Source organism: Grampus griseus, assembly GCF_964374135.1.
Source record: "Grampus griseus genome assembly, chromosome: 17".
NCBI lineage: Eukaryota > Metazoa > Chordata > Mammalia > Artiodactyla > Delphinidae > Grampus > Grampus griseus.
Genome location: NC_139011.1, coordinates 42958689 through 42972372, shown reverse-complemented (window position 1 = coordinate 42972372; position 13684 = coordinate 42958689). Strand labels below are relative to the sequence as shown.

At 36.0% G+C, this 13684-nt stretch overlaps 1 protein-coding gene across 3 annotated transcripts in view; it reads right to left on the bottom strand.

Moving 5' to 3' along the window:
- TRIQK (triple QxxK/R motif containing) overlaps positions 1 to 13684 on the bottom strand; it is a 90554-nt gene that overhangs the window by 38589 nt on the left and 38281 nt on the right. The window lies entirely within an intron of this gene.

Genomic DNA, 13684 nt, shown 5'->3' with positions numbered 1-13684 from the left:
GCTAAGGCTGCTGCTACAGCCACCAAGAAGTCTGTGTGCAAGCAGAGGTCACTATCCACCCCTCCTCTTCTGGTAGCCTGTGCAGCCCACCACTGCCAGGGTCCCATGATCCAGGGACAACTTCCCTGGGAGAACACACAGTGAACCTCAGGCTGTTGCAATGTCACATTGGCCTCTGCCCCACATTACATACCCCTCCCTCTCCCTGGCCTGAATGAGCCAGAGCCCCCAAATAAGCTGCTACTTTAACCCCGTCCTGTCTAAGGGAACAACAGATGCCCTCAGGCGACCTACACAGAGAGGCAGGGCCAAATCCAAAGCTGAAGCCAGGAGCTGTGTGAACAAAGAAGAGAAAGGGAAATTTCTCCCAGCAGCCTCAGGAGCAGCTGATTAAAACTCCACAATCAACTTGATGTACCCTGCATCTCTGGAATACCTGAATAGAGAACGAATCATCCCAAAATTGAGGTGGTAAACTTCGGGAGCAACTGTAGACTTGGGATTTGATTTCTGCATCTAATTTGTTTCTGATTTTATGTTTATCTTAGTTTAGCATTTTATGTTTATCTTAGTTTAGTATTTAGAGTTTATTGTCATTGGTAGATTTGTTTATTGATTTGGTTGCTCGCTTCCTATTTCTTTATATATATATATATTTTTCCCCTTTTTCTCTTTTTGTCAGTGTGTATGTGTATGCTTCTTTGTGTGATTTTGTCTGTATAGCTTGGCTTTTAACATTATCCTAGGGTTCTGCCTGTCTGGATCTTTTTGATTGTTTTCTTTGGTTTTTGTATAATGTTTAGTGCTTATTATCATTGGTGGATTTGTTTTTGGGTTTGGTTGCTCTCTTCTTTCTTTCTTTCTTTTTATTACTTTTAATTTTTATTTTACTTTTAATAATTTTTAAAATTTATTTTATTTTATTCAGTTTTCTTTCTTTTTTACTCCCTTTTCTTCAGAGCTCTGTGGCTGACAAGGTCTTGGTGCTCCGGCTGGGTGTCAGGCCTGTGTCTCTGAGGTGGGAGTGCTGAGATCAGGACATTGGTCCACCAGAGACCTCCCAGTTCCACATAAAATCAAATGGCAAAAGCTCTCCCCGAGATCTCCATCTCAATGCTAAGACCCAGCTCCACTCAACAAACAGCAAGCTGGACATGCTATGCCAAACAATCAGCAAGACAGGAACAAAATCATACCCATTAGCAGAGAGGTTTAGTAAAATCATAATAAGGTCAAAGTCACCTCTTAACACACCACTGGACATGGTACTGCCCACCAGAAAGACAAGATCCAGCCTCAACCACCAAACATAGGCACCAGTCCCCTCCACCAGGAAGCCTACACAACCCACTGAACCAACCTTAGCCACTGCAGGCAGACACTAAAAACAATGGAAACAACGAATGTGCACCTGCGAAAAGGAGACCCCAAACACAGTAAGTGAAGCAAAATGAGAAGACAGAGAAACACACAACAGATGAAGGAGCAAGTTAAAAACCAACCAGAGCAAACAAATGAAGAGGAAACAGGCAGTCTACCTGAAAAAGAATTCAGAGTAATGATAGTAAAGAGGATCCAAAATTTTGGAAATAGAATGGAGAAAATACAAGAAACGTTTAACAAGTACCTAGAAGAACTAAAGAGCAAACAAATAATGATGAACTACACAATGAATGAAATTAAAAATTCTCTAGAAGGAATCAATAGTAGAATAACTGAGGCAGAAGAACGGATAAGTGACCTGAAAGATAAAATAGTGGAAATAACTACCACAGAGCAGAATAAAGAAAAAAGAATGAAAAGAATTGAGGTCAATCTCAGAGACCTCTGGGACAACATTAAATGCACCAACATTTGAATTATAGAGATCTCAGAATAAGAAGAGAAAAAGAAAGGGACTGAGAAAATATTTGAAAAGATTATAGTTGAAAACTTTCCTAATATGGGAAAGGAAATAGTCAATAAGGTGCACTTCGCACAGAGAGTCCCATACAGGATAAATCAAAGGAGAAAAGGGCCAAGACAAATATTAATCAAACTATCAAAAATTAAATACAAAGAAAAAATATTAAAACCAGCAAGGAAAAACAACAAATAGCATACAAGGGAATCCACATAAGGTTAACAGCTGATATTTCAGCAGAAACTCTGCAAAGCAGAAGGGTGTGGCAGGACATATTTAAAGTGATGAGAGGGAAAAACCTACAACCAAGATTACTCTATCCAGCAAGGATCTCATTCAGATTTTAGGGGGAAATTAAAATATTTACAGAAAAGCAAAAACAAAGAGAATTCAGCATCACCAAACCAGGTTAACAACAAATGCTAAACGAGCTTCTCTAGGCAGGAAACATAAGAGAAGGAAAAGACCTATAATAACAAACCCAAAACAATTAAGAAAATGGTAATGGGAACATACATATCGATAATTACCTTAAAAGTAAATGGATTAAATGCTCCAAACAAAAGACATAGACTGGCTGAATGGATACAAAAACAAATACGCATATATATGCTGTCTACAAGAGACCCACTTCACACCTAGGGACACACACAAACTGAAAGTGAGGGGATGGAAAAAGATATTCCATGCAAATGGAAATCAAAAGAATCTAGAGTAGCAATTCTCATATCAAACAAAATAGACTTTAAAATAAGGGCTATTACAAGATAAAAAGAAGGACACTACATAATGATCAAGGGATCAATCCAAGAAGATATAACAATTGTAAATATTTATGCACCCAACATAGGAGCACCTCAATACATAAGGCAAATGCTAACAGCCAAAAAAGGGGAAATCGACAGTAACACATTCACAGTAGGGGACTTTAACACCCCTCTTTCACCAATGGACAGATCATCCAAAATGAAAATAAATAAGGAAACACAAGCTTTAAATGATACATTAAACAAGATGGACTTAATTGATATTTATAGGACATTCCAGCCAAAAACAACAGAATACAATTTCTTCTCAAGTGCTCATGGAACATTCTCCAGGATAGGTCATATCTTCATTCACAAATCAAGCCTTCATTCACAAATCAAGAAAACTGAAATCATATCAAGTATCTTTTCTGATGACAACACTGTGAGACTAGAAATCAATTACGGAAAAAAATCTGTAAAAAATACAAACACATGGAGGCTAAACAATACACCATTCAATAACGAAGAGATCACTGAAGAAAACAAACAGGAAATCAAAAAATACCTAGAAACAAATGACAATGAAAAAATGATGACCTAAATCCTATGGGATGCAGCAAAAGCAATTTTAAGAGGGAAGTTTATAGCAATATAATCTTACCTGAAGAAACAAGAAACATCTCAAATAAACAACCTAACCTTATACCTAAAGCAATTAGAGAAAGAAGAAAAAAATAACTCCAAAGTTAGCAGAAAGGAAGAAATAATAAAGATCATACCAGAAATAAAAGAAGAAGAAATGAAGGAAACCATAGCAAAGCTCAGTAAAACTAAAAGCTATTTTTTTGAGAAGATAAACAAAATTGATAAGCCATTAGCCAGACTAATCAAGAAAAAAAGGGAGAAGACTCAAATGAATAGAATTAGAAATGAAAAAGGAGACGTAACAATTGACACTGCAGAAATAAAAAAGATCATGAGAGATTACTATAAGCAACTATATCACAATGAAATGGACAACCTGGAAGAAATGGAGAAATTCTTAGAAAAGTACAACATTCTGAGACTGTAGCAGGAAAAAAATAGAAAATATAAACAGACCAATCACAAGCAATGAAATTGAGACTGTGATTAAAAATCTTTCAGCAAACAAAAGCCCAGGATGAGATGCCTTCACAGGCGAATTCTACCTATCATTTAGAGAAGAGGTAACACCTATCCTTCTCAAAGTCTTCCAAAATATTGCAGAGGGAGGAACACTCCCAAACTCATTCTATGAGGCCACCATCACCCTGATACCAAAACCCGACAAAGCAGTCACAAAAAAAGAAATCTACAGGCCAATATCACTGAAGAACATAGATGCAAAAATCCTCAACAAAATACTAGCAAACAGAATCCAACAGCACATTAAAAGGCTCATACACCATGATCAAGTGGGGTTTATCCCAGGAATGCAAGGATTTTTCAATACACACAAATCAATGTGATAAACCATATTAACAAATTGAAGGAGAAAAACCATATGATCATTTCTATAGATGCAGAAAAAGCTTTCTACAAAATTCAACACCCATTTATGATAAAAACCCTCCAGAAAGTAAGCATAGAGGGAACCTACCTCAATATAATAAAGGCCACATATGACAAACCAACAGCCAACATTATTCTCAATGCTGAAAAACTGAAACCATTTCCTCTAAGATCTGGAACAAGACAAGGTTGTCCACTCTCACTACTATTATTCAACATAGTTTTGGAAGTTTTAGCCACAGCAATCAGAGAAGAAAAAGAAATAAAAGGAATCCAAATCAGAAAAGAAGAAGTAAAGCTGTCACTGTTTGCAGATGACATGATACTATGCATAGAGAATCCTAAAGACACTCTCAGAAAACCATTAGAGCTAATCAATGAATTTGGTAAAGTAGCAGGATACAAAATTAATGCACAAAAATCTCTTGCTTCCTATACACTAATGATGAAAAATCTGAATGAGAAATTAAAGAAACACTCCCATTTACCACTGCAACAAAGAGAATAAATTACCTAGGTGTAAACCCACCTGAGGAGACAAAAGACCTGTATGCAGAAATTATAAGAGACTGATGAAAGAAATTAGATGATAAAAACAGATGGAGAGATATACCATGTTTTTTTGATTGGAGGAATCAACATCGTGAAAATGACTATACTATCCAAAGCAATCTACAGATTCAATGCAATCCTTATCAAACTATCACTGGCATTTTTCACAGAACTAGAACAAAAAAATTCACAATTTGTATGGAAACACTGAAGACCCTGAAGAGCCAAAGCAACCCTGAGATAGAAATACAGAGCTGGAGGAATCAGGGTCCCTGACGTCAGACTATACTACAAAGCTACAGTAATCAAGACAGTATGGTACTGGCACAAAAACAGAAATATAGATCAATGGAACAGGATAGGAAGCCCAGAGATAAACCCACACACCGATGGTCAACTAATCTATGACAAAGGAGGCAAGGATATACTATGGAGAAAGGCAGCCTCTTCAGTAAGTGGTGCTGGGAAAACTGAACAGCTACATATAAAAAAATGAAATTAGAACATTCCCTAACACAAAAATAAACTCAAAATGGATTAAAGATCTAAATGTAAGGCCAGACACTATAAAACCCTTAGAGGAAAACATAGGCAGAATACTCTATGACATAAATCACAGCAAGATCCTTTTTGACCCACCTCCTAGAGAAATGGAAATAAAAACAAAAATAAACAAATGGGACCTACTGAAACTTAAAACATTTTGCATAGCAAAGAAAACCATAAACAAGATGAAAAGACAACACTCAGAATGGGAGAAAATTTTTGCAAATGAAGCAACTAACAAAGGATTAATCTTCAAAATTTACAAGCAGCTCATGCTGCTCAATACCAAATAAACAAACAACCCAATTCAAAAATGGGCAGAAGACCTAAACAGACAATTCTCCAAAGAAGATATACAGATTGCCAACAAACACATGAAAGGATGCTCAACATCACTAATCATTGGAGAAATGCAAATCAAAACTACAATGAGGTATCACCTCACACCCGTCAGAATGGCCATCATCCAAAAATCGACCAACAATAAATGCTGGAGAGGGTGTGGAGAAAGGAGAACCCTCTTGCACTCTTGGTGGGAATGTAAATTGATAGAGCCACTATGGAGAACAGTATGGAGGTTCCTTAAAAAACTAAAGATAGAGCTACCATATGACCCAGCAATCCCACTACTGGGCATATACCCTGAGAAAACCATAATTCTAAAAGAGTCATATATTACAATGTTCACTGCAGCTCTATTTACAATAGCCAGGACATGGAAGCAACATAAGTGTCCATCAACAGATGAATGTATAAAGAAGATATGGCATATATATACACACACACACACACACACACACACACACACACACACACACAATGGAATATTACTCAGCCATAAAAAGAAATGAAATTGAGTTATTTGTAGTGAGGTGGATGGACCTAGCATCTGTCATACAGAATGAAGTAAGTCAGAAAGAGAAAAACAAATAGCATATGCCAGCACTTATATATGGAATCAAAAAAAAAAAGAAGTTCTGAAGAACCTAAGCGTATGACAGGAATAAAGATGCAGACATAGATAATGGACATGAGGACAAGGAAAGGGGGTAGGGTAAGCTGGGACAAAGTGAGAGAGTGGCATGGACATATATACACTACCAAATGTAAAATAGCTAGTGGGAAGCTGCCACATAGCACAGGGAGATCAGCTCAGTGCTTTGTGACCACCTAGAGGGGTGGGATAGGGAGGGTGGGAGGCAGGGAGATGCAAGAGGGAAGAGATATGGGAACATATGTATATGTATAACTAATACACTTTGTTATAAAGCAGAAACTAACACAACATTGTAAAACAATTATACTCCAATAAAGATGTAAAGAAAAAGAAAATATAAAATTCTTTCAAATAAATTATCAAGGATACAATTGTTGGTGCAAATAAATACAATTAAATTTCCCAATTATTCATTCTTGGTAACATTCATTTTATCAAGTACTATTAATGCTCAATGAAACCACACTGTTACAGAGCTGGAGATCAGGGTATTTAAGGTGAGGGTTTCAGCCATTTTGATGAGTCACTCTGTTTTCCTGGGTCTCTCCCATGTATACATGTTATTAAAGTTCTGTTTGATTTTCTCCTGTTAATCTGTCTCACGTCAATTTAATTCTTAGACCAGCCAGAAGAACCTAGAAGTGTAGAAGAAAATTTCTTCCCCCCTGTACACTACATTATATGCACTGTTTGTTTTAATCCACAACATATCTTTCAAATCCTATTCTTTTTACTGAATTTAGATATTGTAGCAGAGACTGCAACCTACTAACCAAAATCCATATTGTCCTTTTCCTGGCACTATTTTTCCTAGCCTGAAATCAAACAGTTAATTGAATTCTTATCAACAGAATATGAATTGAAGTCACGTGTGCCACTTCCAGACCTGAACACTAAAAATCTCCCGTGTTGAATCCTGTGTTCTTTTTCCCCTTCCAATTGGCTAGAATGGAAATAATCTCCAGAGAAACCATAAGGGTATCTTTGTAAGAACACAGAATCTTGATCTTCCTGGGATGGAGGAGGGTATTCTGTAACCCATTTACTATTGTCGACCGAAAAAACTGCACAACCTAGAAGTTGAGAGTTATGTTTTATTCGGTAAACATTCTTAGGACTTCAAGCCTGGGAGGAGGCATCTCAGATGACTCTGAGAGACTGCTCAAAGAGGCAAGGGGGGAAGTCAGGATATACAGGAGTTTCTGCAACAAAGACCAGGTAGTTGGAACATCAAAAGATTACTATTAATTAAAGAAAACCAGATAGCTCAGATTAAGGAATTTAGCTCTTTTCTATGTATGGGAAGATGCAAGAGTCTGGGCTCACTGAAATCATTCCTTTGATATGCCCTTCAGCTACCTGGGGCCAGTATCCTGTGTTTTCTCATCCTGAGTTTCCTCTGGTGTACTATCACAGGTGGCTACAGTGGCTGACTGCTAGATGAGCTTGGCAGTGGGCAGCCTGTTTGTCTCCACCCTGAGTTCCCTCAGGGCTCACCATCCAGTGGCTGTAATGTGATGGCTTGATGGCTGCCACATCCTTTGTTTCCTGACACGGCAGGCAATATTTTAGTTCAAACTATCATTGGACTTTACTGAAAAAGAAATGAAATTCTATTGTGATTGAATCATGTATGTTGGTGGGGACTATTACAGACTTAAGTGTTCCCCAGAGGGTGCCTGGAAGCATTCCTCAATACTTCGAGGAAGGAGCTACAGGATAAAGATGAAGTCAGGCAAGATCTGGCCAGTTCACAAGCAAAACTATGAGGGAATAGAGAGCCCAGTAATTTGGGAACAAGATTGGAAATGCCAACTTCTAAACGCCAAAAAGTAGTAAATAAAAGTTAAAGAGAAGCATTAAATCTATAGATTGCTTTGGGTAGTACAGTCATTTTCACAATTTTGATTTTTCCAGTCCAAGAACATCTGTTTGTGTCGTCTTTGATCCACGTGTTTGTGTCGTCTTTGATTTCTTTCATCAGTATCTTATAGTTTTCTGCATACAGGTCTTTTGCCTCCTTAGGTAGGTTTATTCCTAGATATTTTATTATTTTTGTTGCAGTAGTGAATGGGATTGTTTCCTTAATTTCTCTTTCTGACCTTTCATTGTTAGTGTATGGGAATGCAAGAGATTTCTGTGTATTAATTTTGTATCCTGCAACTTTACTAAATTCATTGATTAGCTCTTGTAGTTTTCTGGTAGCATCTTTAGGATTTTCTACATATAGTATCATGTCATCTGCAAACAGTGACAATTTTACTCTTCTTTGACAATTTGGATTCCTTTTATTTCTTTTTCTTCTCTGATCACCATGGCTAGGACTTCCAAATCTTTCTTGAATAATAGTAGTGAGAGTGGGCACCCTTGCCTTGTTCCTGATTTTAGAGGAAATGCCTTCAGTTTTCCACAATTGAGAATAATGTTTGCTGTGGGTTTGTCATATATGACCTTTTTTTATGTTGAGGTAGGTTTCCTCTATGCCCACTTTCAATAAAAAATATAATTTAAAAAAATGCAATGGGGTACCACCTCACACCAGTCAGAATGGCCATCATTAAAAAGTCTACAAATAACAGATGCTGGAGAAGATGTGGAGAAAAAGGAAACCTCCTATATGTTGGTGGGAGTGTAAGTTGGTACAGCCACTTTGCAAAACAGTATGGAGCTTCCTCAGAAAACTAAAAATAGAATTACCATATGATCCAGCAATCCTACTCCTGGGCATATACCCAGACAAAACTATAATTCAAAAAGATACATGCACCCCTATGTTCATAGCAACACTATTCACAATAGTCAAGACATGTTAACAACCTAAATGTCCATTGATAGATGAACAGATAAAGAAGATGATGAGATATCTAACTATCTATCTATCTATCTATCTATGTATCTATCTATACACACACACAAAGTGGAACATTACCCACCCATAAAAAAAGAATGAAATAATACCATTTGCAGCAACATGGATGCAACTAGAGATAATCACATTAAGGGAAGTCAGAAAGAGAAAGACAAATACCATATGATATCACTTACATGTTGAATTTAGAATATGACACAAATGAACCTATCTACGAAACAGAAACAGACTCAGAGGGGGTTGGGGGAGGGATGGAGTGGGAGGCTGGGGCTAGCAGATGTAAACTATTATATATAGAATGGCTAAAACAACAAGGTCCTACTGTAGAGTACAGAGAACTATATTCAATATCCTATGATAAACCATAATGGAAAAAATATTTTTAAAAATGAATGTATATATATGTATAACAGAATCACTTTGCTGTACAGCAGAAATTAACACAGCATTGTAAATCAACTATACTTCAATAAAACTTTAAAAAAATTTTTGAAGACAGTTAAACAGATTTTGAAAAACAAATGCTCATTAAGACATCTCAGTTAAAAAAGAGAGAGAGAGGGGGGCAAAGAGCAGATCAAGGGTGTTCCTTTCTCACCTGAACGTAATGTTCCAGATCACCTAGATGCAGCCACTATAGAAAGAGACGCGTGGGAGATCTGATGTTTATAAAGAAAGCAGACTTGAGAACCATGTCTAAGAAAGAAATCGCAGTGTGATTACTGGCACATGGAACTAACTAGAAATGGTAAAAATGTTACTAAAATATGAGGGAACTATATTTACAGGGAAACCAGAAATTTTGTTTAAAAAATTCTGTGAATGAAAACCAATCCCTGGGCCTCTAAACTTAAACCAGCAGAGTGCTGCCCCCAAAGAAGGCAAACTTTGTGGATTTGTAACACTCACTTCATATGAGACAAGGAAGGAGAACCATCCAGAAGGTAGAGCGATGACAAGGGAATTTCTCTAAAAAAGACCATAACTAGGGTCTAAGCAAGAAACTTCTACTGTCAGTATAATGGGCCTTCTCAGCGGTATCCTGCACAGCATGGATCAATGATCCCTGTGTGTTTCCCATTCTTCCCTTTCTAAATGGGAGTGATTATTGGAGCTGTGAAGCAGTTATCCTTTGCTTTGCTGTTATTTATTAGGGGCCTGGTGAGGCTGCGAAACAGTAGGTAAACTTCATAGTCTGTAAACCTCAAGTAACCAGACAGTGCATTGGCTTGAGATCCTTGACTTTGTGCGGGATTCAGTAAGTGGGGAACTTTAGGATCTCCCTACTGGGGAGGCAGGAAAAAGGATGTGCATGGCTATATCATGACCAGAAAGGTGGAATGTAGGAAAAGCTGCTTCCTAAATTACATGCTCTCTTTTTTTTTTTCCTGGTCACACTCAATTACATGTTCCAGCTTCCTTTGCTGTTAGTTGTGGGAATGTGACTGAGTTTCAATTAATGAAATATGAATAAATTAATGTCTGCTACTTCTATAACTAAACTATAAAAACTTTTCATATGTACTCATTCATCTGGCTGAAATGGAGATGACCTCCAGAATGACCCTGTTAATAATGTGATGAAGATGGCAGAGCCCATGACATCCTGGATCCTGAATGACTGCATGGAGAACAGCTAGCTATTCAACCAACTTATTTTCCCTTTCATACTGCTATAAGCACAAGAAGTAAACTTGTAGCATTTGAGCCTCTATACATTTTGCATCTATTTGCCACAGTAGGTAGTATCACCCTAACTAAAACAAATAGATGTATAGATGTCTCCATATAAACTGATGCAATTATCTAACTGTAAATGAGCATTATTAACAATGCCAAATGCCAAACACATTTGAAATCTGTTCAGACCAAATTGTATTGTTTATTTATATTTATGGTCACACAGATAGAGCAATGAAAACAATGACCCCACTTTATACAGTAAAAGGCATTTCCAAAGTAATAATTTCTACTTATATATAGGAAAATTATAAATTCAGCTAAAAATTTATTTTTATATTCATAATAATCTTCAGATTTAATATTATGGTAATATCTAGGAATGTACAAAGCAAGACAAAAAGTCAAATAAATTGTCTTAATCTCTCATAAACCATGTAGTTATTACATCTAAGATAACACATGCTTAAAATTTCAGAATTGAAACTAAGACATCACCTAATCCTATATTCTCACTTGTTGTAATTCAGAATATCAAAAATAATTCTGATAAAGAAGTACCATAAATAATGTCAACAGATATATTATAATTTATTCATATAGCAATTCCATTTGCATACTGTTTTGCATTTGTTAATTGTAGAGAGGAGTCAAGTTATTTTAATCTTGATTGTGTGGGACTAGAGAAGATATCACTACATTTTAGGAGAGAAGTTAGTTTAAATGAATAAATACACAAGATATTATTCTCTCTTCAATTTAGTTTTGTTTTTTTGCCTTTATGGAATAGCTTAAATGTTTAAAAAGCAAGTTACTAAGGCAACCTACCAAAACAGTCACTAACTATGTTTCCCCCAATTCCTTCCTAGTCATTTAAACAAACATCCAAACAGAGATAACACTTTAGAGGCCAGTATTTTATTCATTCATTATCTGTAGTAAGTAAAAAAGTCAGGAACTCATAGAGAATCTTTTCACCAAAGTAAACTGGACTTTATTTACTTTAAAATGTACTTTAAATACACAAAATTATATCAAAAAAAAAAAAGCTAAAGAACCTAAAGGTTTATAAGGGCCTACACTCTATAAATGACACATTTTATGTGTATAATAACCTGTGAATATAAAAACTTTAAGAGAATTTCAACCTAGGAGATACATTAAAGAGGAACTAGTTTTAAATGTTTGTTCCTAATTATTTTGGTGATTGATAACCCTTATGCAAAATTTCAAAAATTTAAACTTTATTCTTATCTTTGAAATTATTATATTCTATTTTTTTTTTTTTTGCGGTACGCGGGCCTCTCACTGTTGTGGCCTCTCCAGTTGTGGAGCACAGGCTCTGGACGTGCAGGCTCAGCGGCCATGGCTCACGGGCCCAGCCGCTCCGCAGCATGTGGGATCTTCCCGGACTGGGGCACGAACCCATGTCCCCTGCATCAGCAGGCAGACTCTCAACCACTGCGCCACCAGGGAACCTTTTTTAAGCAAGGTTACATTTGAACAAATGTTGAAACAAACAAAAAAATGCCTAGAGAGCACACACATGCACAAATGACTCACATTTTATCAGTTGCCACAAACACAAGAAGGTGGAAAATATTTTACTTTCCTAATAAACACATTGGGGCTATTTTAAATGATCTAAAGAGAAACCCATTCATGTTTATGGTGCAAACTGTCAATGCCTCAGACATCTAGAACCTCTAAAATGCTCTGTCTTTTCTTTGTTCTTCAAAGCCTTGCAGTAATCATCATTCATTTCTATTGTTTGATGGTTAGATAGCAACCCCCCTAGAAATCCAGGGAGACATTAGCACATACAGCCACAATTTCTAATAAGACAGCTATTTGCATACAAGATCAGTCACAATTTAAAGTGTGTTGTGATAGATGCAGAAAGGGAATAACAGATTTATATTAGCATGTACAATACCAAGATTGTTTTCACAATTTAATTCCTTGGAGATTACATCTCATCACCTTCTTTTACAAAGAAGACGACATTCCCTGAGGAACTAACTTGCTCTGAGACCCAGCTAAACTAAAATATGGATTAATAAGACAGTTATTATTTATGAATTTTGCTGTAAGAATTATTTTAGATTAAATCATCAGAGAAGTTTTTAACATTCTTGAAACTTGATAACACATTTTTAAGGAAGAAAAAAAGTTTATTTAATACCTAAATTGCATATTAAAATAATTCATAATTAATTTTTACTCCATTAAAACTGTACACTCTTTAGGACTTTTAAAATTAAAGAGAATACTTTTGTTTTTAATATCCTTTCTTAACCTGAATTTTGCACAGCAATTTCCCATACATATTTTTAAGCATAATATGTGACCTTTAAAAAAAAACAAAGGTAGTGTTATATTTAATCACATTCCAACCAACTTATTTTATTGCTCATTTATATCTTTTTTTATGAAATCCAGAAAGAACATGTAAAGAAATAAGAAACCTGAAGCCTTCACATATGTCTCTGCTTCCAGAAAAAGCATTCAATCCAGACTGTGACATTTAAATACAGATCGAAACAAAGGTTATTAAAAAAAATTCAACCCATGACCACAAAAAATTAACCACCTCAGTTTTTAAGACTACAAGATAGACTCTCACTTAAAAAAAAACAAAAAAAAAAAACCCTCTAACCTAAGTATTAAGTTATAAACAGGCAAAAAAGATGTTTGGCTATAGCTTGATCAGAATTGAGAATCAATCATGAAATACAATCTTATGCTAGAAGCTGAACTGAAGAAAGTAGTAAATGAAGAAGATAAGGGTCCCTGATCTAACATTCCAGAGTAATGTTTTAAAATTTCAAAGCTGATCATGTAATTAACATACT